At 48.2% G+C, this 25,139-nt stretch overlaps 1 pseudogene across 1 annotated transcript in view; it reads right to left on the bottom strand.

Annotated features, from left to right (window-relative positions):
* LOC148451056 (abscission/NoCut checkpoint regulator-like) overlaps positions 1 to 25,139 on the bottom strand; it is a 96,570-nt pseudogene that overhangs the window by 56,367 nt on the left and 15,064 nt on the right. The window contains exons 2-4 of the transcript XR_015875182.1: positions 14,065 to 14,123; positions 11,219 to 11,340; positions 2,308 to 2,364 (exon numbers count right to left, since the gene is read on the bottom strand). The product of XR_015875182.1 is annotated as an abscission/NoCut checkpoint regulator-like (transcript). The remainder of the gene's footprint in view (positions 1 to 2,307; positions 2,365 to 11,218; positions 11,341 to 14,064; positions 14,124 to 25,139) is intronic.

Raw genomic sequence — 25,139 nt, 5'->3', positions numbered from 1 at the left:
ACCGCTGAGGACAAGGAATACAGGTAGACCAAGAGCCTGCACTCTCTGGAGACAAGCTGAACTAGCAGGCACTATGAAAATGGCTGCCCAGTGTCTCTGAAGGTGGGGAGAGAGGAGTAGTCACCCTGGGATGGAATGCCTCTTGAGGGATAGCGCCGAGGGTGCGGGGGAACAGGGAGAGCATACCTCCCCCTTCTGGTATGGACCCAATTGCAAATGGCCGCCTACACAGTGGTGCCCCGCTGCCCAGGTTATCTGATAGGAATGCGGAAAGGACCTAGTTACCTACAATCAGCACCGCCGATGTCTCCCTAATCGGCGATGTAAAGTCGTGACAAGCAAGCAGGGAGCCACCTTACTTGTTCCCTGCTGTGGCTACAGCTCCCTTTTCTTCCACGGGGCACTGGCCGAAGACGCTGACCCAGTCACCAGCTCTGCGGCCAGCGGAGCTGGGGTGGCAGTGCTAGCGTACCACAGAACGCCCAGCGCTACCCAGTCAGGGTAAAACAAAGAAAAATAAAAGGAAAAGTATGAAGCTGGCAGCACAGCCTCCACACTGTGGAACTGCTGCAGGCACCAACAAAAAACTGAAATGCCTGTGGTCTGGGGTATGGGGGTGGTGGAGCCTGGGCTCATGCATTACAAGTATTAACTATGTGGTGCTCAGACTCCAACCTATATCTAGAGTGAAGCCTGTCTCCCCTATGGAGGAAGAAAAAAAAAACCACAGACAACTAGCTTCTATGTGACTGCTCTAATTGATTGCTAAATGTGGGTACACATTAAATCAGTGACTCCCAACCTCGGTCCTCAAGGCACACTAACAGTCCTGGTTTTAGTGATATCCATGCTTAAGCACAGATGGTTAAATCAAAATAACTAAGGTACTAAACTACTAATTAAGTCACCTGTGCTCAACTATGGCTATCCTTAAAACCTGGACTGTTAGTGTGCCTTGAGGACCGTAGTTGGGAACCCCTGCATTAAATGATATGTCGCCTGATCCGGCGGATTGGGCCTACAGATCATCAACATCGTCAAGTATGTAAGCACTATGGGCCTGATTAAGTACGGATCGCAACTGCGATCGCAGCTCCGTAATCGCACGCAGACCCACTGCAAAAATATGCTATTGTTTGTAATCGCAATGCTGTCGCAGCCTAACATAAGGACGCCCACTTCCCCTTACTCACATCCGTAATAATTAGCAAGTATGCAAAAACATTGGTATCAACAAGTACCATCGGAGCCTCACGCACAATTGCTACAGGTCTGACCTTACTCAGAAATTGCTAACTTCATCGCACGCAGTGAAAGCCCAAGCTACGTATGCCATCGCAGTGGCCAATATATGCACGCCCCTGTAATGGCATTCACACGCACCGACACGCCTGCGTTTCTCCGACCACCACCCGTTACCACCCCGCAGTGAGAACTACACACGCATGTGCATCCATCGCATCGTGGGTCGGCTGGGTACACAAGTCGTCTAATGTGTACCCAGCTTTAGCTGCAAGAATCGTGCTGGTTCCTACAACTCGCAGGCTATTATGTATAGAGATGAGCGGTCCGGTTCTGCTGAAAACCGAAAACACCTGAACTTTGGTATTTTGAGCCTAAACTAGTCCCAGCTCGGGTCACTTTGGGGTTTGAGTAGAAGAGAGTTCTGGCTTGGGTATTCCCGCGTGATTTCAGCTGCCAAAATTAGTCAAAATTTACTGGAACAAATGTTATTGATGTTAATAATACTATAGGAACAAAAACAAGTTTTAGCTGTTTTTATCAGTATGTAAAGAAATTCAGATCCAAAACACACCTGATGATTTAGAGCCAAAACTAAAACACGGGGATCTGCGCACATATCTAATTAGGTATGGGCCACATCATTGTTGCCAATGGGGACAGCATATAGAAAAGAGATGAAAAGACCTTTGTCCTGCACTATTCTGATGCAGCTTTCTTGCATTATAAGTCATTTAGATTTTAACTAAAATAAAACTCTTGGGTGGACAAGCCCCATGTGTCCAGCTGCTTTGTACCTACTGTCGTGTGTTGAGACTAAGTAACAATTAATAATCTATACCAGATTTTGCTCACCAGATCAATTGTCATGACAGTTCCCTTCTAGTATGATTGTCCATCCACCTGGCTTGGTGGTCTGGCTGTGTTTGAAAATGCAAGACTGAATTTATGCTCTCTTATTAATTAATTTAACATGCATATCCATTAACATATGTGTAAAATAATTATTATCTTTCACTACATCTTAAATCTTGTTAATTAACAGAAAATTTAAGATAAACTCACTTCTTGTAATTCTCTGGTGGAGACCAGTTGGATGCGCTGTTTGTTGTTCCCACTCCGCTAGAACAATGAAAGAAGTTAAATTGTTGAAATGATCATTCTGATTATTTTTGAGTATTTGAGAGGTTTTGAGGAGGAGAATGACAAGAACACTTTTATGATAATTCATCATTACTATTTAAAACTAGTAATTCTCACGTGGATGTCTGTTATTGGTCAGCGGAACGAATTTTACAAAGAACGAAGTAGCATCTAATATTGTGATGTAGATTTTATATTGTAGACATTGATTACCAAATGTCTTTGTGAACAATCTTTGCAGTTTTTCCTTCAGAGATTAACACAAAAAGATGCTTGGGGTTACTAACTCGTGAAAACACTGAAAGGTTGCAACTAATATGAGCAGCGACTGTCTTGGTGCACCATCCACTGGTTTGACATGTATACTGCAACTTCATGAGACAAGATAAGCTGCCTGATTAGCGCTTAATATATAGTTGGACTTGCCTGCGAAATAGATCTTCATATATATATATATATATATATCTATGAATTTATATATGCATACGTATATAATATGAGATATGGTAAGAACTTACCCTTGTTATCTCTATTTCTACGAAGTCCATAGGGTTCCACAGGATACCTTGGGGTATAGGTGATGACGTCAGGCATCGGGCACCATAGAGTTAAAGTTTTCAGCCTCCCAGGATGCACTAGGGTCCCCCTCCTATACCCCGCCCCCGAGCCAAGGTATCTCAGTTACGTACCAAGCCATAGGCCGGAGGAGGATAAGGAAGAGAGAGAAAAAAATGATCTGGACACACACAAGAATCACATTCTCTCCAGAGGGAGACGGAAAAACCGGTGACCAGAGTAAAGCCCATCTGCAGCACAGGTGCGACAGGGCGGGAGTCCTGTGGAACCCTATGGACTTCGTAGAAATAGAGATAACAAGGGTAAGTTCTTACCATATCTCATATTTTCTACTTCAGGGTCCATAGGGTATCTACAGGATACCTTGGGGATGTCCCAAAGCAGTATCCTTTAAGGGTGGGGACGCTCCTGTGCTGAAAGGAGAATCCGCCGCCCGAAGGAAGCATCCTGAGAGGCAAAGGTGTCAAACGCATAATACCTCACAAAGGTATGGACAGTGGACCACGTGGCAGCCTTGCAGATCTGGACTGCAAAGGCACCACGTTGAGCTGCCCACGAAGGACCCACAGACCTAGTGGAATGAGCCCTCACAGAGGAAGGAACCGGAAGGCCTTCATGAAGATAAGCTTCTGAAATGGCCATACGAATCCAGCCTGCCAAAGTCTACTTTGAAGCAGACCAACCATTTTTACGGAAGCCATAGAGGACAAACAAGGCATCAGACTTCCTAAACGAAGAAGTGCGGTCAACATAAATCCTTAAGGCCCGCACAACAACCAAAGTGGCCTCACCCACGGAAAGGTCAGGTGAGTTAAAAGCCGGCACAACGATTTCCTCGTTGATGTGGAAACTCGAAACAACTTTGGGAAGGAAACCAGGACGAGTGCGCAGCACCGCCCTGTTCCTATGGAAAATCAGAAAAGGGGGTCTACAAGAGAGAGCCCCTAAGTCAGAAACACGTCTGGCCGAAGCAATGGCCAGAAGGAAAATTGTTTTAGCTGTCAGCCATTTAAGGTTCACTGAGACCAGTGGTTCAAACGGCGGTCCCTGGAGAGCCCTCAGGATCACAGCTAAATCCCAAGGCGCCACCGGTGGAACAAAAGGTGGCTGAATTCGGAGAACACCTTGCATAAAGGTGCGCACATCAGGGATTGCAGCAATCCTACGATGGAACCAGACGGACAGGGCAGACACCTGCACCTTCAGAGAAGCAAGGCGAAGCCCATGGTCTAATCCCGCCTGTAGAAAAGCCAACACTCTAGACAGACGAAACTCCCGAGGTGCATAACCTCTCGGCCGACACCACTAGAAGAACATATGCCACACACGATGGTATATTCTTGCAGAAGAAGGCTTCCGAGCTCTTAGCATAGTCCGTACTACAGAGCTGGAAAACCCCCTGGACCTTAACATGGCCGTCTCAACAGCCACGCCGTCAAAGACAGCAGAGTCAGTTCCGGGTGAAGACATGGACCCTGTGACAGAAGGTCCGGTCGTAGCGGACAGACCCTGAAGGTGTGAGAACCAGTGCCGCCTGGGCCACGCGGGAGCCATCAACAGAAGCATCCCTCCTTCCTGTTTGAATTTCCGGATTACCCGTGGAAGAAGGGAAAACGGAGGAAAGAGATAAGCAAACCGGAACGTCCACTGGACGGACAGAGCATCCACCAGAGACGCCTTTTCGTCTCTTGTGCGAGACCCGTACCCGGCAACTTGTTGTTGTGCCGTGACGCCATGAGGTCGATCTCTGGAAGACCCCACCTGTCCACCAGAAGATGGAAAACGTCCTGGTGCAAAGACCATTCCCCCGGATGAACGTCCTGGCGACTGAGAAAGTCCGCCTCCCAGTTGAGAACTCCCGGGATGAATACTGCTGATATGGCCGGGAGATTGCGCTCCGCCCAGACCAGGATGCGGGACACCTCTACGAGTGCCGCCCGACTTCGGGTTCCTCCTTGCCGATTTATGTAGGCCACGGTGGTGGCGTTGTCCGATTGGACCTGCACGGGGTGACCTTGGAGAACCCGCTGTGCCTGCTGGAGAGCATTGAAAACGGCGCGGAGTTCCAAGATGTTTATCGGAAGCTCCTTCTCCGCCTGAGTCCATCTGCCCTGGAACAAGTGTGGACCCAAAACTGCTCCCCAGCCCCGAAGACTGGCGTCCGTTGTCAACAGGACCCAATTCGCCACCCAGAACGGACGACCCTTGTTGAGATGGGTCGCCTGCAACCACCAGGCAAGGGACAGGCGAACCTCCGGAGTGAGCACTATCGTCTGGGATTTTAGAGACTGAGGCAGTCCATTCCATTTGGACAGGATCAGGTGCTGCAGAGGTCTGGAGTGAAACTGGGCATATTCCACCATGTCGAATACCGACACCATGGAGCCCAGTAATCTTATCGCCGTGTGCAGAGACACCCGGCGGCTCTGCAGACAACTGCGCATCCTCGACTGTAAGGCAGAGATCTTTTCCCCCGTCACAAAGATCCTTTGCTGTCCCGAGTCCAATAAGGCTCCGAGGTGCAGAATCCGCTGAGACGGGATCAGGGTGGACTTCTGCCAGTTTATCAACCAGCCGTGCCGTTGCAGTAGCGCAATGGTCAGGTCCAAGTGGCGCAGAAGGAGCTCCGGAGATCCTGCCACTAAGAGAAGGTCTTCCAAGTACGGCAACATACGGACTCCCTGCAGCCGCAGGGAAGCCGCCATGACCGCCATCACCTTGGTGAAAACACGTGGTGCTGTCGCCAGGCCAAAAGGTAACGCCCGGAACTGAAAGTGGTCGCTGCGGATTGCAAACCTGAGGAACTGCTGGTGGCGCAAAAGAATAGGGACATGCAGGTAAGCGTCCTGTATGTCCAATGACACCATGTAGTCCCCAGGTTCCAGCGCCAGAATGATGGACCGTAGGGTCTCCATCCGAAACTTCGGCACCCGCAAAGATTTGTTGAGAGCTTTGAGGTTGAGAATCGGACGAAACGACCCATTGGGTTTCTGCACCAAAAAGAGATTGGAATAGAAACCCTGGCCCCTCTGGGAGAATGGAACAGGCACTATAACTCCAGCCTGGAGCATAGTGTGCAAAACATTCCGCAGCTCTGTGGCTTCGTTCCGGTCTGATGGTAGACCCGTGGTGAAGAATCGAGCCGGGGGTCTGTGCCGGAAGGAGAGGGCATACCCGTGTGAGACCACCTCGAGAACCCAAGTGTCTGTCGTGGTGACCGACCAACACCGGGCGAACTGCAGTAGGCGGCCTCCCACTTTGGGATCCCCCAAAGGGAGGCCCGGACCGTCAGGCCGCAGGCTTGTCATCTGACTTAGGGGCCGGACGTCTGGTACTCCAGGCCTGCTTCCGGGGCTTGGCCGATTTCTTGGGGCCAGCCTGTCGGGGAAAGGACTGTGCTTTAGGCCTACCCTGGGCCCTATAAGGCCGAAAGGACGGAGTACCTGAACGAGAAGGAACAGCAGCCGACGGGAGACATGCAGATTTAGCTGCCGCCAGCGTGGCTACAATCTTGTCCAGGTCCGGACCGAAGAGAACTTCTCCGTTAAAAGGCAACGCCTCCAAACCCTTTTTGGAATCAGCGTCCGCCTTCCAGGATTGCAACCACAAGGTGCGACGAGCAGCCACAGCTGCCGAAGAAATTCGAGACGCCAGGGTACTAATATCCAAGGCCGCTTCGTTGATATAAGTGGCCGAATCTCGGAGATTGCCGATCAATTCCGTCTGCTCAGTCGAACCGTCGGAATCGACGGACGCCTCCAACGCATCAGCCCAGCGCTCCATAGCTCTGGCAACCCAGCAAATGGCCATAGCTGGCCGCGCTGCCCCCCCCCCCGCAAGGGAATAGACGGACTTCAGGCAGATCTCCACCTTGCGGTCCGTAGCATCCTTAAGGGAGGACATGGATGGCATGGGTAATGTGGCACTACGGACAAGGCGTGTCACATGAGAATCCACCTGTGGAGGGGATTCCCACTTGGCAAAATAATTGTCCGCAAACGGATACGCCACTGCTAAACGCCTTTGAGGCTGATCTCGTTTGCCTGGCTGTTTCCACGCTTCCTCTAGGTGGTCAACTAATTGTCCCGAAAGAGGAAACACTGTGGTATCTTCTTTAACATCCTTGAAAAAGGCGTATTTGGACTTTGATACCGGAGGCTCCTCATCTTCAATAACTAAAGCAGAACGGACTGCACGAATAAGGCCAGGTATATACACCTTAGACTTAGCGTCCGACTCTTTAGGACGGGGAGGTTCCTGGTCAGAAAGATCCAGAATCTCCCCATCATCGGTCGTCCCGTCGTCGTCCTCATAAGGAGCAGACAGAGACGCCACCGGCCGCTTGTGAGGCCGCATCACAGACTCCCCTTGCAACACTTCTGATAACTGCTGTACAGAGCTTGTTAACGAATTAACCCACGCAGGCTCATGAGAGACCTGAGGAGGGGAAATAGGGAGACTGTGGGGTACCATTAGTTGTCTCGGGAACCCCTGCATGGATGACGACACCACTGACTGCTGGGACAATCCCATCTGTGGGAACGCAGGCTGCGGAGTTAACTGGCCCACGAGGTTTGTAAGCGCTTTGGCGAAACAAGCCCAGGGTGGTTCCTGTACCGGAGCTGTGACAGTAATTGGCCGCGCCAATAAATAACACTGTAACACTGTCGACATAGCCCCTCCGTGTTACCCTCCCCCTCCGCTATTGGTACCTTGCATGTAGTACAAATAAGCTGGAGAGGAAAGTCACTCTCAGACATGATGGTAAGTATGTGACCCCTCTCACTGATACTTGTTAGTATAGTGTGAGAACCACCCTGCAATCACCGCACCGCAAGGGCTTTAGCAGAAGAAGAGCAGGGACAGTGAAATGGCTGACAGTAGAAAGTGAAAGTACAGGCAGCAGCGCTAGCAGAAGTCACATACAATGAAAGAAATCAATTCCTGCACTATCAGCGCTGATCCTCAACTACACAGACACAGAGCATGGTAGGACACAGCGCTGCATACACAGACCTGTAACCAACGGAGGAGAGGTATGCCGGGGGACCCAGACCGCGATGCCACCGATCTTCAGCGTCCAGCAGCGCTCACCATGCTTCCAGCAAAAGATGGCCACCGAGGAGCATAGAGGAGGCCGGCCTGGGGGAGGAGCGCTGCAACAGGGCCAGTCAGCATTGCAGAGAGGGCTGTGTGCAGCTGGGGAGGCGCCGGCTGTGAGACAGGGAAGGCGCGCTCCCCTGGCATGCAATTAACCCCTGGGATGCCGCAGCGCTACCGTTCAGCCGCGGTCTGCTGTCCCAGGGGGGTAGTGGAAGCGCAGGTTAGTTACATGGTTCCACGCTGCAGCCAGTCCCCAGGGAGCCCCCTGCCTGGGGACTCTGGACCATGTGCTCAGCAGGGACCCACTGCAGGACCCCGCTGCTTACCTGCTGCCCCCTTGAATCCAGCCATGGTCCCAAACATCTGGAGTCACCGCTAGCTGTGACCCCAGATGCTTACCAGCATCCCCGGATCATTACCGGCGTTCTGGTACCGGCGGGGGTGTAGGGAAGACAGCATGGACGTCAGTACTGACTGTCCATGCTGTACTTCCAGATGAGCAGCCACAGCTGCTTGCGAAGAAACTTCAGGGGCTAACCTTAGCCCCCCTCTAAACAGGTGCATCCGACTTCGAGCCGGGCACCAACGAAACTGAGATGCCTTGGCTCGGGGTCAGGGTATAGGAGGGGGACCCTAGTGCATCCTGGGAGGCTGAAAACTTTAACTCTATGGTGCCCGATGCCTGACGTCATCACCTATACCCCAAAGTATCCTGTGGAACCCTATGGACCCTGATGTAGAAAACCGTTTGCGTTCGGGGTGTGCAACATTATAATATATATGTAATTTTGAACTTGAAGAGCCTGTGCAAATTCTGCTTAAAAAATGTTTTTGTCTCCATAGTTCATAAACAGTCTCTAAAAGTATACTTGTCCCCCCAAAAATATATTTATATTAAGCTAGTCATTTTTAGCTTGAGGAGCCTGCACACGTGCAGAGTGTCAAGCGTCTAGTTTTCCTTTATTGCTCCTCTCCCTGATGTCACATTGAGATAATACATACCTCAGTTTCTTTCTAGGTGACTAAGCTATACAATATTGAAAATGCAATCCAAATGCTTACAGTATCATTGTTCTGGCATCACGCAAGAACAGACAGATAAACAAAAATTCAGAAATGAATTTTTTTGTCTCCATAGTACATACACAGTCCCAAGGAGTACATTTCTCCAAAAGCCAGCAATGAGATTTCTTTACGTATGGTATATTTTATCGGCTTGGAATAGGTTTGTTTCTTCATCCTAAACCCAAATATATACACTATTCAAGTCTGGCCCATTCAGTAGAAATATTATTATGCATACATATACAAGGAAGAGTGTGGTCAATCTTACAGTGTGAAGTGCTTTATTGCGACAGGACATGAACAGTTTAAGTACCTGATCCAATACCTCCTAGAAATGACTAGCTCTGTGCTGTAACCTGCTGGGGCTCTATCAGACCACTACCTCAGGCTGTGGGAGTATGAGTAATATAATATAAGGGCATCATATACTTCAATTAGAACCAGGTGCTATCCAAATTGGATTCACCCCAAAGACTCCTAAATAAATAAAATAATTATATCCAAACCTGAAAGAAACTGGGAGTAACCCTCTTTTAGGTCTAAATAAAGTGCATTATGTGACTGGATGTCAGAAAAACTAGTTATTTTATTATATATAGTATCAATTAGGTGCCAAAGCCTACACCGGGCAATTTTAAGCAACCATGGCACCCCAGGAAACTGCACATATAGCTGAATATGCGCATATGTAATGACCAATATCAAGAATCCACACAGCGTTAGTAGCAGCAACCAATTAAAAAGTGAAGGCACACAAGACGAATCCTAAGACAAGCAGTGCATCAGGGCAGTACAATGATTGCCAATACTACTTGGCTCCAAACAGTGCAGTGCCAGTCATTCACATTACAGATGTGTCCTCATATATTCTTGCTGCAGTTGCGCCAAACAGCCCCTCTCAACACGCCAGGTCCCGTGCAACTTTTGTTCGTTCCAAGCATGCTTTTGCCCTAAAATGTCTCTTAGTTGTAATGTGATGTGACTAGGATGCACCAGGAGACCGTGCTGATTAATTTGATATGTGACACTTATATATCTGTGTGCGACTGAGTCTGAATCTATATACAAAATGATATGTTGTGAGCCGCACACAGGTATACAAGTGTCACATACCATATTTAATCAGCACAGTCTCCTTACGCATCCTAGTCACATCACATTGTGACTAAGACACATGTTTGGGGAAGAAAAAGATGCCTCACAAGATGTAGGAGGACACATCTGTTTGCTCGATTAGCAGTGAGATTACACATTATGCCTCCGGAATATGGTTGGGAAAAAAAAAAAAAAAAAGGAGGAGGAGGAGTTGGTCAGACCAAACTTTGATCGACAGATCACTGATCTGATCAGAGGCGTGAACATTAAAGCTATGACATGATATGGTTGCTGCATTGTCTGCCGATCATTCAAAACATGCCTTTGTCACCAAATAATTTGTCTATGCCGCCTTCTTGTTCTACCTGATTAAATAAACCTGAAACATGGTTAAGCTGTACCAAGTGTGCAATAACCACCCCCAGCGCACCTGCTGCACAACTCACTTAACATCTCGTACACCCAAGGCCCAGTGTACTGTCTGTGGTTATATACATACAGTACATTTACATCATACCGTCTGTTAGGTTATAGACCCCAGTGTTCTTCCCTGGTCCCTCTACCAATAGGTCACTTGCCCAGGTGCACTCCGCTATACTCTGCTAATAATAGGAACCTAATTACTTTAACAGGGAACATGAGGCTGCACATACAATGTACATACATGATGGTTCACCAGCATCAACTTCCCACACCACAGGTTTACAGAAGGAGCCACTAAATGAGCCAAAAGCAAGAAAGTCTAAAGTGTTGATTCATTTATGCTCATATATATTTTTTAGTATAATAAATGTGCATATTTTTTATTAAAATTGGTGTTTTGTTATCTTTTTCACAGTAGTCATCCCCATATGCTAGCACCGTTTCATTTTTCTCATTTGTTTTTCCCTGATGGAGTTTAGCCGATCTTCATTAGAGCGGATGCGTATTGAACAGTTTCAATCTTTAGTGTTGCGCTCTTTATCTCTAGATCCTTCATTGCACACGCGCTCACCTGCTAATAGTCTCATTACATTTCTTGCAGATTTTTTGCTTGGTGTTACCATACGTTGGTAGAACTGCACTAAATCCAAGACATCCGGCACAGAATGAATGTCCGCAGGACTTACAGCCACACTGGAAAAGGGATAAATTGATATAACATGAGTTTTGAAGCTGCCTGTCAATCGCTGCTAGTAACAAAAACCTCCCTGCCATTATTTATAATGCAGTGATCCTATTCAGCGGCAGATTAGCCCTATTTGCCATGCGAGCTAATGGAGTTATTCCCTCCTTACCATTTATGGCAGGAAGAAGTGCGCATAGTTATCTTAAGAAAGCAGATAAAGGAACAGGAAAAGGGAGCATGTTCTACTATCCGCCATTCCTTCTCCCCCATCTACTTTGGTAAGATGATGAAGACCAATTATCATTATGCGAACTTAATCACTTTCCACTCACCTGTCAAATGCAAAATGGAGGAAAATCCCTATTATGAATGTAGACACATTCTTGGTGTCTCCATTACCAGTAAAGAGCAGAGTGCTTCAAATTAAGCAACAGATTTAGCTTGAATAGTTAGGTTTAAATGTACTAAAAAGTTGCTGCTGCTAAAAATTATTTTACATATTAGTATTTTCAAGTCGCATTCACAAATGAAAATGCTTATGAATTTGTTGATTTGTAATACTTTCTGTATATTTTTCAAGCTTACTTTACCAAACGGGAAACCCCTAGAAAAACATTTTAATGCGCGATTAATTAAAAATACATAATTATCCAAACAAATGTTTAGACTCACATGTAATAGGCTCTAATTTGCTGCTCCGGTGTGATTTAGCCGCTAGATTTAAAGCAGGAATCAGCCTTAAGGCAAAACCAGGTTGTTTTTGCAATAAAACTAATTACGAATTTAAATATAGCAGCTATATCACTGCAATTGCGTAGGGACCAGCAAATAGGCCTCAAGATGGGTACACACTTGGCTGATGGGTTGACCCGCCGACCTTTCTAACAACTGGTAAGTCCATTTACACTTACCAGTTGTTCTGCCGATGTGTCTGCACTGTCAGCGCTGACATCACAACTGGGTGGGCATTTCACAGATACATCAGTGGTACACACCCGCCAACGCGCTCACAATATATCGCCCAGTGTGTACCCAGCATTAGTCTCATGCTCTTTCTCAGACAACTTTGTAAAGTTATGATCAAGGCAGTCACATGAGCACACAACTTTAGTGAATTCCACCTAATAAAAGCTAATCTCTCCACTGCTTTTTCTTCCAGATAATTAGCTGCAATATTTGGAAATTTGGCCTTAGAGGCTTTGGAAAGGAGAGTAGCTGAATCATTTAGGAGGGAGGTTGGAGGTCTCAGCTGTTGGATCAGATGCAGTGGTGGTTTCCCAAAAGGAAAGATCACCATGCTAAAGGTCTATTAGATTCTAGCTTAGCAACTGGTATAACAAACTAGAGACAAAATCAAATAGAAATAAAAGAAAAAATACTTGAAAGATCAGTTAGAAATATTTTCCCTTTGGACCCCTGTTGACACATTACATAGACTAACAGTGGAGCATCAACGGAAAGGTTTCTGATAACTGACAATGAAATTAAGTAGAAATTAATAATAACAAAAGAGAAACCAGTAACGCTGGCCAAGCACTGGTCAGTTTATTTGTATAGTATGATTATTACTAAATTTGTAAACCACAACTGTGGTCACCTCCTCTCATTCCCACATCCAAGATTTCTCCCCGCATCTCTTCCCATATCAGGCTCTCTCCCCGCATCTCTTCCCATATCAGGCTCTCTCCCCGCATCTCTTCCCATATCAGGCACTCTCCCCGCATCTCTTCCCATATCAGGCTCTCTCCCCGCATCTCTTCCCATATCAGGCTCTCTCCCCGCATCTCTTCCCATATCAGGCTCTCTCCCCGCATCTCTTCCCATATCAGGCTCTCTCCCCGCATCTCTTCCCATATCAGGCTCTCTCCCCGCATCTCTTCCCATATCAGGCTCTCTCCCCGCATCTCTTCCCATATCAGGCTCTCTCCCCGCATCTCTTCCCATATCAGGCTCTCTCCCCGCATCTCTTCCCATATCAGGCTCTCTCCCCGCATCTCTTCCCATATCAGGCTTTCTCCCCGTATCTCTTCCCATATCAGGCTTTCTTCCAGTATCTACACCTTCAAACGGGCCCTTAAGACTCACCTCTTCATAAAAGCCAATCAGCCCACCTCACAACTCGATATTCTTCCCCTCTGACCTCCCACTACTCTCTTTCCTAGTTCACTCATCTGGTTATGCCCTCCATTCTTCAGACTGTAAGCAAACAGGGCACGGCCATTACGAGTGGGACTGCCCACAGGTGTACAGGGGAAATCCCCAGTGGGCCCCATACCCACCTCTAGGGGTCAGTAACTTGGTGGAGTAGGATCATGGATGAACTTGGCTGCTTGCTTTGATTCTATGGCAACTGTATGAAGATTACCATTCCTGCCAATCAAAGTGGATGGTCCTGACACCCCTTTGCCCTCCTTTATAAAGGGGCCGTGTTTTCTGCATGTCCTCTGTAATGGTTGGCCAAGTCCTTCTGTGGTGGCTGGCCACACCCTCTAAGCTTGGGCCCCTACCACTGCATTCCCTTGTGGGCCCCTTCTAGCCCCAGTCCGACACTACTCCCATCCCTAGCAGCGCTTTTATCCTGTATGTCTGCCTACTTGTTGTGTATGGGATCATTGAATAGAGATTTACTTCCTATACTGCCCCCTTCCCTCAAGTGAATTTTCATTACTTGCTTTTGCGGGTCGCTTATAATAATACATGTTTGTAAATCATCAGGTTGCACTTGTACTCACCTCTTTTTTGAAGATAGAGAATTTGGTTGCACAGCTGAAACACCTTCTATCCATTGCACCTGTCAAATAACAAATATACAATGACATTTGGATTTTACATCATATAATCCTATGTATCTGCCTTTGAGATACTGCACCATGTTTATACCGTATAAAGAGAAAACCTAGTGGAGAAAATAAAATTCACACTTTCTTCATCATTCATCAATTTTGCACTTATTTCTTCATAAATGACAAAGGATGGCATCCAGTAAACATAATACATGCTTAATAAAAACGAATAACCTTAAGTCAAGACGTCCTTGTACAATAAATACAGTAACGTTCTGATTTATACTGTATAGATCGCTACCTTATAACACTACCAGACAACTTTCAGGAAGTTCACTGCACATCACAGCGCGGAGTCCTGGGAGCTGTAGTCCACTGGCTAATGTGCCGCTGCTAAGAACCATGGCAAACTATACAACGCTAGCATACGTTTCCCGGCATTCACCTCGCAGTGAGCCGCTCAGAGAGATTACAGCCTATTCGCTGTGCATGATGGGAATTGTAGTTTTGTAGGTAAGCTATTTTCTTAGTAAGCGTTTTGAGCTCTTTCTTATAAGAACTACATATCCCAGGAGCATGTGCAGGCGGCATGTACAGTTTGTGAAGGGAATGATTTACGTTTAGAAAGAAAATAACAATGGTTGTGTATATTTCCCCTTCGCGGCAGGGACCTGGTCCTTATGGCGAAGGGGAATTAGAAAACTTTAAATTAGTAGGCTATTTCCCCTTCACCATAAGGACCTTTTAGCCCCCTAGTGGTCAGGTCCTGCATATGAAGGGGAACCAGCCATATTTATGTAAACAGGGCTCTTTCCCCTTCGCTGAAAGGACCTCATCAGCCCCCTGGTGGACAGGTCCTGCATGTGAAGGGGAACTAGCAATGTGTACACAAATTGGGCTCTTTCCCCTTCGCTGAAAGGACCTCATTAGCCCCCTAGTGGTCAGGTCCTGCATATGAAGGGGAACCAGCCATATTTATGTAAACAGGGCTCTTTCCCCTTCGCTGAAAGGATCTCATCAGCCCCCTAGTGGACAGGTCCTGCATGTGAAGGGGAACTAGCCATGTGTACACATATCGGGCTATTTCCTCTTCGCTGAAAGGACCCTTTGGCCCCCTACTGGTCAGGTCCTGCATATGAAGGAGAACCAGCCATATTTGTGTAAACACGTCTTTTTCCTCTTCGTTGAAAGGACCTTGTTAGCCCCCTAGTGGTCAAGTCCTGCATATGAAGGGGACTGCACCTTTTAGCCACCTAGTGGTCAGGTCCTGCATATGAAGGGGACTGCACGTTTTTGCCCCCTAGTGGTCAGGTCCTGCATATGAAGGGGAACCATCCATATTTGTGTAAACAGGGCTTTTTCCTCTTCGTTGAAAGGACCTCATTAGCCCCCTAGTGGATCGGTCCTGCATGCGAAGGGGAACTAGCCATATCTTCACAAACAGAGCAATTTCCCCTTCGCAGAAAGGACCTTGTTAGCCTCCTAGTGGTCAGGTCCTGCATATGAAGGGGACTGCATCTTTTAGCCCCCTAGTGGTCAGGTCCTGCATATGAAGGGGACTGCTCCTTTTTGCCCCCTAGTGGTCAGGTCCTGCATATGAAGGGGAACCAGCCATATTTGTATAAACAGGGCTCTTTCCTCTTCGCTGAAAGGACCTCTTTAGCCCCCTAGTGGTCAGGTCCTGCATGTGAAGGGGAACTAGCCATATGTTCCTAAATAAGGCTATATCCCCTTCACTGAAAGGACCCATTTGCCCCCTAGTGGTCAGGTCCTGCATGCGAAGGGGAACTAGCCATATCTTCACAAACAGAGCTATTTCCCCTTCGCAGAAAGGACCTTTTTAGCCCCCTAGTGGTCAGGTCCTGCATATGAAGGGGACTGCACCTTTTCGCCTCCTAGTGGTCAGGTCCTGCATATGAAGGGGAACCAGCCATATTTGTGTAAACAGGGCTCTTTCCTCTTCGCTGAAAGGACCTCTTTAGCCCCCTAGTGGTCAGGTCCTGCATATGAAGGGGACTGGACCTTTTAGCCCACTAGCGATCAGTTCTTTACACTGAAGGGGAAATAGCCTGATTTAAACAAACAAGGCCATTTCCCCTTCACCTACAGGACCTTTTAGCCCCCTAGTAGTCAGCAAGTCACCCTCACTTCTCTAGGGATCGGGTACAGGATGCCGGCTTACGGGAACCCGGCGGTCAGAAGCCAAATGCCGGCATCCCGACAGGGTTAGGATACAAAGACGCGTTGTTCAGTATCCTAACCATCCCACTGCCTAAACCAAACCCTCCTCTCCTAGTGCCTAAACCCAACCTCCCTCACAGCATAACCCGCCACCTTAGTGCCTAACCCTCCCCCTAACCCAAGTACTTACCATTGGTACATGAAGTCGGGATGCTGTTGCCATGATTCTGACAGCTGTCAGGATTCTGTTGGCGGCATCCCAACTGTCGGTATTATAACTACATCCCATCTCTAGAGTGCGGGTCTTCCTTACTCCCATGCATCCAAAACGCTTATCACTGTTTCATCTTTTCTTACTATCCTCCTCTTCACTGGCCTCCCACTCTCTTCTAACCTGTCCCCACATCTATCCTTGCTACTGCTGCTTCTCATTTTCTTTTCTTGACGTACGGCATCTGCTTTCCCCGTCGGTATCCAGCTTCACTGGCTCCCACTTCTCCCCCTACATACTGTATCTAAGCTCATTTCTGTCCAGCTTCCCTCCGAATCTCACCAATCCTCTGACTGCCACCGCACCACAACCTTGGTCACTTTCTCTCTCACTAAACTTCAGAGATATCGCTCTAGGTTCCACTGACTCCTTCACCTAACCAGACCCTCTACCAGTCTCAACATTGCAACAGCACAGCGAGACTGATATATTCAGATTATTAACTTTTTTAAACCAAGAACATCAGCCAGGGCACACTTCTTATATTCATTTATGTCCTACTTTACTATTATTTTTTTGCCGATTTTAAATAGAGACTAAGAAATAATGCATTTAAAATTAATTTGATAGTTCAGTTTTAATACATTTGCAAGTGCACTCCCAAATATTGAATTACTTTTCTCGGTGAATATTCAATACAATACCATTCTCCTAAGCTTTAAGTGTGCACTTAAAATGTACATTACTAGCCCTCCCCATAACTTAAAACTGTTCTAAGCAATATGCATGGCCCTGTCATATGCAGGGCCCTCCTCCTTCCTGTTCCCCCTTGCACTATCCGTGACACCATTTAGTGACTGACACTGCTGGCCCATACAGTGGGCATCTCAACAGTGTTAGGATATCACTTGTCAGTTGGTATCCTAACCCCCCCCCCCCCCGCCCAGTGCCTAAACTTAACCCTCCCTGCAGCCTAAACCAAACCTCCCTCTTAGTACCTACACCTAACCCTCCCTTCCCACAGCCTAACTACCCCTCCTTGCAGCCTAACCCTCCCCGTGACTAGGGTTCATCACGGGGGATGTGTTCATAATCCCAACAGAATGCCGACGCAGGAAAGCCGCCCTGCGCATTGATTGTTTTGCAATTACGCTCTGAGGATTCACTTACAAAGTGAGTGACAGGTAGTTGTCAATTGTGGGAACGGGGTGGTGATTAAGGAGTGCAGGCCTGTCTGACCGTTTAAATGCCATTTCATGGGCGTGCATACTGCAAATTAGCCATCGCAGTCCCCTTCACAGCATGAGAGCTCTCGGCGTGTCAGGAGAGACGCAGTGTATGAGAAAGGTCAGAACTGCCGCAAGAGCTGTATGCAATTGATGTTCCCGATGTTTGCCTTGGTGGCCATTGTCAGATAATTATGAGAAGGCAGCAGTGGGCATCCCTATGCTCGGGTAAGCTTGGGGACCTCGGCATATGATTTCACACAGAACGCAATTGTGAAAATAACTGCGATGGCATTAGAGTACATATCTGTATCATGCCACGAGCAATACTCAGTTGTACAACGGCTCCAAGCCTTATTCCTAGGACAATACCATAATTAATGACTAGTAACTCATCCTTGTACCATTGTTGGCTTAAGAGTATAGTAGACAGGATTGGGAATAGATTTGCAGGCTGTCAAATCTGCTTAACACTGTCAGCTTTGACTAATCAATTTAAAAAAACACAATAAACGCTTAACCAGGCTTGTTCAGCCACTGAAGTCTGGGGGATTTGACAACCTGTGCCTAAATAAATCTAACCTTTGGAGCCTTCACAGCTGGGGTTTGCATAGCTGTCTAGAACAATTCCAGTTTGGGGAAAAACCAATCAGGTAAGAGGAATGTATGCCAGACCCCGCCTTCTAAGCTAGGAGGGTCACATGCAAAAAAAAGCTACAATCTGCAAAGACCTGGAACACTGCAGGGCACAAACTTTGCCTTTAAAAAAAGAGCTTCCACACCATCAAGAGGGCATTGACCAGATAGTAATGGCTGTGTAAGATTGGCCAGGCTAGGTATGGTCCTCAAGGAGCCCTATCAGGATATACCCATCATGGACCTGCAGTACTGCCTTTGTCCTAAAATCTCTCCTGGTCTTATGGAGCTGTGACCATCAAAAGCAGAGTGGAAGAAACGCAGGAGCACTGACTTGCAGACAGCCATGAAGGGAGTGTGCAATTGTGTCTCTAGATAAGCTTGAAAGGACATCCCATCAGAGTGGCGAAGAGACTGGTGAGGAATTAATGTTAAGTCCTGTATAATTATTGTGTGTATAGTTCATTTATAAACCTTCCTAATATTGTGTGGTGTAATAGCCAGTACATATTACATGATCTTGTGCAGAACTGTCGGGCACTGTCTCCATTCAGGTGCCTGCCGTCGGCAGCTGGGTTGTTCCATCGTCACTACATACTGGCCAACTGAACGATCCCGATGGACAACTGCGGGACAGAGCATGGTAGTCTATAGTGGTTACACACTGGCCGATGTTGACAATGTCAGCCCAATCCGCCAGATCAGCCAACATATCATCTAGGGCGTACCCAGCAAATCCCCAAAAAATTGTAGCATATTTTGGATGTTTAAAACATCAATACAAGCAACATTTTTAAATCATATTTACAAGAAAATGAATTTTATGTATCATGAATTTATTAAGGTATATTACATTGTACCACATTTAAGATACAGAATATATTGTCATTGTTTATTCTGAGAACAGCTCCTGTACATGTAAGGCAGACAGCTCTCTTGTTTGTTGTAATATATTTAACATTTCTCTGTAGCTCAGCACAGTCCAGATGACGGGTTCAGTATGTTAGGGTGACGATGACCAGGTAAACATGAGAATGTCAGCATGGTTATTGTGTCAGCAATGGTTTTTCTGGTAAGTAGGGCCGACTCCAGGGATACCGGCACCCTGTGTGCCCTAGTCATGCAGCTTCGAGGCATGGCCTAATTACCATAGGCCACACCCATGAAAATACATTATTTGGGGTTGTGCCCGCATGGCACGCCTCCCATGTAACATCAGGCTAGGGGCGAGCCCAGCACTGTCACTAGCTGGGCTTTCCCCAGCCCTCTGCCGGCACTAAATGGATGCTGCGCGCAGCATCTATTCAGACTCTGTGGTCCAGCACCGTTGTGCAACAGTGGGGGGTGGCCAACCTCCAAACCAGACCACCCGCGGGACACTTCGGCCCACAGTTGGAACAGTGCTGACATCGGGATGGTGTGGAAGGGTGCGTCCTCTATGAGGTGTTGCCCCTGTGCGACCGCACTGGTCAATCACCCCAAAAGCCGGCCCTGCTCGAAAGTATAACCTTAACAATATAACCATGTAGACCTAATAAATGGCAACATTTGTGTGTGGACAAGCTGACTGCATCCTCCAACGAGACCACCATTCCATGACTCACTCTAAGGTACATTTTGACACAGGGGGGGGGCATAGCAGTACTTATCGCACTGCTATAGCTCTCCCTGTTTCGTGAAACAGGTGGCAATAATGTTGAGATGTATTAACAATTTAGATATCAGAGTGAAGGAGAGAAAATTAAGAGTTATGGTAGAATCTGTCAACTCTATTTCTTCAAAGTCCATAGGATCCCCAGAGGGAATCGGTAAGATTTACCACCGGACCCCTGCCCGGCAGAGGAGGAAATCCCGATCGTTGAAGGTAAGTATTAGCTAGCCTATTTTCTAACCCCCTAACCCTCCTTTAGGGTGCCTAACCCTAACCTTCCCCCCTGGTGCCTAACCCTAATCCCCCCTCTAAGTGCTAAACCCATCCCCCCCCATTCCCCGCTGCCTAACCCTAAGTCCCCCTCGGGGGGTGCATAACCCTAAGTCCCCCCCGGGGGGTGCATAAGCCTACCCCCCCTCCCCCCCGCCTAACCCCCCCCCCCCCCCCCGGGAACCCTAAACCTAACTCTCCCCTCCCCGCGGCTGTCCGCAGCGGCGCCCGTGACCTTCATTGTCGGGTGCCGGTCTCCCGGCGTCGGTAAAATGACAGGCGCCTAGATTTAGACGCCGGTCATTTAACCCTCGCCGGAATTAAGCAGTTGGGAAGCCGGCTGCCGGCATTAGGTCCGCCGGCTTACCGACTGCATACCCCAGAGATACCATGGGGTGTGTGGTTGGAGATCTCAAGACATCAAAGCAGTAAAAGCTTTAGCTCCCTGTGGACCTAGAAGAAAAAGTTACCAAAGGTAAGTCTACTTAACTCATACAACACAAAGAGAATCAGATTTCCTAAAGCAATTAGTACAATCCACATAGATTCGAAGAGTACGAACCACATCCAAGGAGGCTTCACCTGCAGAAAGATCCAAGGACTTGAATGCCGGAACCACAATCTCTTCCTTCAAATGGAACCGGGATAACAGTTTAGGGAGGTAAGTAGCCCTGGCACGGAGGACAGCTCTGTCTGGATGAAAGATCAAGAATGGGGAGCGACAGGAGAGCGCTGCCGAATCAGATACCCTGCGGGCACAGGAAATAGCGAGACGAAAGAGCACGTTTACAGTCAGCCACTTGAGGTCTACTGAGTCCAGAGGTTCAAATGGAGGAGCCTGTAGAGTCCGTAGAACCAAGAACAAATGCCACGGGGGGGGGAGACGGGGGACAAAGGGAGGTTGAAGGCGGAGAAAACCATGAAAGACTGTTCTAACATCAGACAGGGGAGCGATCCTTTGTTGAAACCAGATTGATAGAGCAGAAACCTGAACTCTATGGGAGGCCAGGCGGAGGAAGGAATCTGACCCAGCCTGGAGAGAGGCAAACACCCGAGAGACCCTAAAAACTGTAGGGTCATAGCCTCTGGGGGAGCACCATTGAAAGTAAGAGTGCCAAACTCTGTAAGAGATGCAGGCTGAGGAAGGCTTATGTACACTGAGCATTGTCTGGACCATAGAGCGAGAGAAACCCTTGGATCCTAAGAGGGATGACTTAAGAGCCACGCCATCTAAGAGAGACAAGGTAGGTCTGGGTACAGGCAAGGACCCTGTGATAGTAGATGCTGCCATAGAGGAACTTCAAAAGGAGAGTCTATGGAGAGACTCCAGAGGTCGGTGAACCAATGTCGCCTGGGCCAGGTTGGGGCTATTAGTATCACCATACCACCGTCTTGCTGGAACTTTCGAAGAACTCTCGGGAGGTGGGAGATTAGAGGAAAGAGGTATGTGAGACTGAAGTCCCACCTCAATGCCAGAGTGTCCACGAAGGCGGCTGAGGAGTCTCTGGTCCTGGACCTGTGGACCTTGTGGTTGTGACATGACGCCATGAAGTCTACGTCTGGCAGGCCCCATTTGTCCAACAGAAGTTGAAAGACATCCGGGTGGAGAGCGTACTCTCCGGCGTGTATGTCCTGATGGCTTAGGAAGTCCACTTCCCAGTTGAGGACTCCAGGGATGAACACTGCAGAGAATGCCGGGAGAGGACATTCGGCCCAGACTGGGTTGATTTCCACTTCCCGCATGGCTTACTGAGTTCGCGTGCCTCCCTAACTGTTGAGGTAGGCTACCGCAGTTGTGTTATTGGACTGGATTTGTACTGGCCTGCCCCGGAAAAGGTCTTGTGAGTGCTCTGTACACTGCTGGAAGCTCCAGAATGTTAATAGGCAGGCAATTTTCCTGGGTTGTCCACCTGAAAAGGTATGATGACCAATTAACGCACCCCATCTACGAAGACTGGCATCTGTAGTGAGAAGCTCCCAATTTGTAATCCAGAAGTGGCGACAATTGTCCAGATGGGATATCTGTAGCCACCATGAGAGGGAAAGCCGAACATCCGGAGACAGGAGGGTCGTCTGGGACTGGATCAGATGATACTGCATGTTCCACTGGTAGAGAATCAGTTGTTGAAGGGGCCTGGAGCGGAACTGGGTGTATTCCACTATATCGAAGGTTGATACCATGGACCCCAGGACCTGCATTGCTGAGTGAATGGATACCCTTCCAATTGTGGAGCAAGTTGCACACACGCAGGTGCAGTGCCAAAATGTTGTCCGCTGGCAGAAAGATCCTTTGTATTCGAGAATCCAGGTGTGACCCCAGATGTACCATCCGCTGTGTCGGAGATAGGGAGGACTTTTTCCAATTGATGACCCAGCCCTGTGCTTGCAGGCAGTCCAAAGTCAGCTGGAGATGGCGATGAATGTGCCAAGATTAAGAGGAAATCTAGGTATAGCAGGATTCTGACTCCCAGGCGCCTGAGGTAGTCCACCATAACTTAGCATTCCCGCTAGGCTCTTTTAGCGGAGCACTGCGCCCTGCCCTCACCGCGCAGTGCTAAGACAGCCTGCGGGTGCAGTCTTCACCCATGGGTCGCAGTGTCCCGCAGGTGGGGAAATGTGCGGAGAACCAGTCACCGTGGATGAATAGACGCTGGGCGCATGCACTCGGCGTCTATTCTCCCTGTCAGCATTGCTTGTGGACTGCCCGGCATGCCACCAAGAGTGACGAAAAGGTGACGAGTCTTATAGACTGGCACCCTTTTCAATGGCGGCGCGCGTGGAGGTGCCCTCTCCAACTCCGGCGCCCTGCCTGCCGCCGGAGCAAGAGTGAACACTAATAACTGCCATTATTTTGTTAAAGACCCGAGGGGCTGTTGACAGACCAAAGGGCAGCGCCCAAAACTGGTAATGTTGCTGAAGGACTGCAAACCGTAGGAACAGTTGGTGGGCTGGAGTAATAGGCACATGCAATTATGCATCCTGAATGTCCATAGAGACAATGAAAACCCCAGGCTCCAATGCCAGGTCAATTGATTGTAGAGTTTCCATGTGGAACTTGGACATTTGGATACATCTATTGAAGGATTTGAAATTCAGAATAGGTCGATGGGACCCATTTGGCTTTTTTTTTTTTTTTTAAAAAGTGGAAAACCTGTTCCTCGCTGAGCAGAAGGAACCGGTATTATCACACCTGAACGCAGGAGGGAGTGAATGGCTTCCTTGAGGGCCAGGGCCTTGATGGGATCTGATGGAGAACCTGTACAAAAAAAAAAAAAAATAGCTGGGGAAGACGCCTCAGGAAGGTGAAGGCATACCCCTGAGAGACCACTTCTCGGACCCAGGTGTATGTTTGATGCCAAGAGTCGAAAAATTTAAGAAGTTGGCCTCCCACCCAGGGATCCCCCCAGGAGGAGGCCCACCCCATCAGGTGGATTGTTTGTCATCAGACATGGAAACTGGACAAAGACTGCTTGGATCGCGGCTTGGTGGTCTTGTGAGAACTAGACTGCCTGGGAAAGGACTGTTCTCTTGCCTTACCCTGGGGGCGAAAAAGACCGAGAAGAGGACAGCGCAGGCTTAGGGGCAGCTGCTTATGGCAGAAAGGCAGATTTTGAGGCTGCCACGGGAGCCATGATTCCACAGCCATAGCTGGCCTAGTGATAGCACCAGAAAGCGAGTAGACTGACTTGAGACAAGTTTCCAGTTTTCTATATGCGGCATCCTTAAGGGAGGATGTATATGGTAAAGGCAGCGCAGAGCTTCTGACTAAGCGTGCTACATGTGAATCAACAGTAGGAGGGACTTCCCATTTAGTACACTCACTATTAGGCAGAGGGAAAAAGACGCTAGTCTTTTTGGGACCAGGAACGGTTTTCCAGGAGTACCGCAAGTTTCCCCCATGAGCTCAGTGAGCTGGTCTGATTGAGGGAATTCAGGGCCTGATTCAGACACAGACGCTATTTGCGGACGCTCGTTCTTAAAAAGGGGCTGGATATTTAAATTGAGCGCTCGCTCTTTGTGGTCTGTTGACGCCTCTATGTTTGAGCGAGCGTCCGAAAAATGCGCTCGCTATTTTCTAAAGCCGCCCCTTTGCCGTTCGCATCATACGTCATCTCCGCTATTTATTATATTAATCGGGAACATCGAAAGGTGTCTGAACTGCTCGCAGTGCTTGTGGTAGGATTTACTTCCCGCAATCACTGCGAGCAGTTCAGGCTAAAAGACAACCAAGTGACGTGGTCGATGACGCTCCTTTACTAATTATGCACTCCCATAAAACGGCGATTTGACCGTTTGGCACGCCTGCGTTCGGATCGCCACTCCCCCGTTTTCAAGCACCTTCCCCTGTTACCAGCCACAAACGCCTCATTCTGTCACTCGGAGCGAACGAGCGGCCGCTTACGAGCAGCTCTGAATCAGGCTCTCAGTCTTAACCACCTTTTGACGTTTAAACATCAGAGTTTTAGGCTTAGGGGCCGGTTCATCATCATCATCTATATCCTCACTACAGGGCTATCAACTGTTGAATGACGGTTCTCCTTGCCCGAGTGCGACCCGGAGAGAGAACCTTGTGCATCATCTGCCTCCTCAGATGATGCGTCAGAATCTGAAAGCTTGGTGGACTCGAATGATACAGTTCGACTATATGCTTTGGTGGTTTACGGTCTGTTTGCCTTTACCATTTGCTGATAGGTGGCAGACGTTTTAGCCATATTCTGAACTGAGCGGACATAAGCATCCATCCAAGGAGGATGCATAGAGGGTACCGACATAATAGGTTGTAACAGCTGTGGGTACCCCATTGTGGGAAGCAGCGTGGGAGCCGATAAGTGGTCCACTAGCTGCGTCA

The sequence above is a fragment of the Taudactylus pleione genome, unplaced genomic scaffold (genome assembly GCF_031769625.1).
Source record: "Taudactylus pleione unplaced genomic scaffold, aTauple2 ptg001187l, whole genome shotgun sequence".
Taxonomy (NCBI): domain Eukaryota; kingdom Metazoa; phylum Chordata; class Amphibia; order Anura; family Myobatrachidae; genus Taudactylus; species Taudactylus pleione.
The sequence above is the reverse complement of the archived record's forward strand: the minus strand, read 5'-3'. Positions and strand labels throughout refer to the sequence as shown.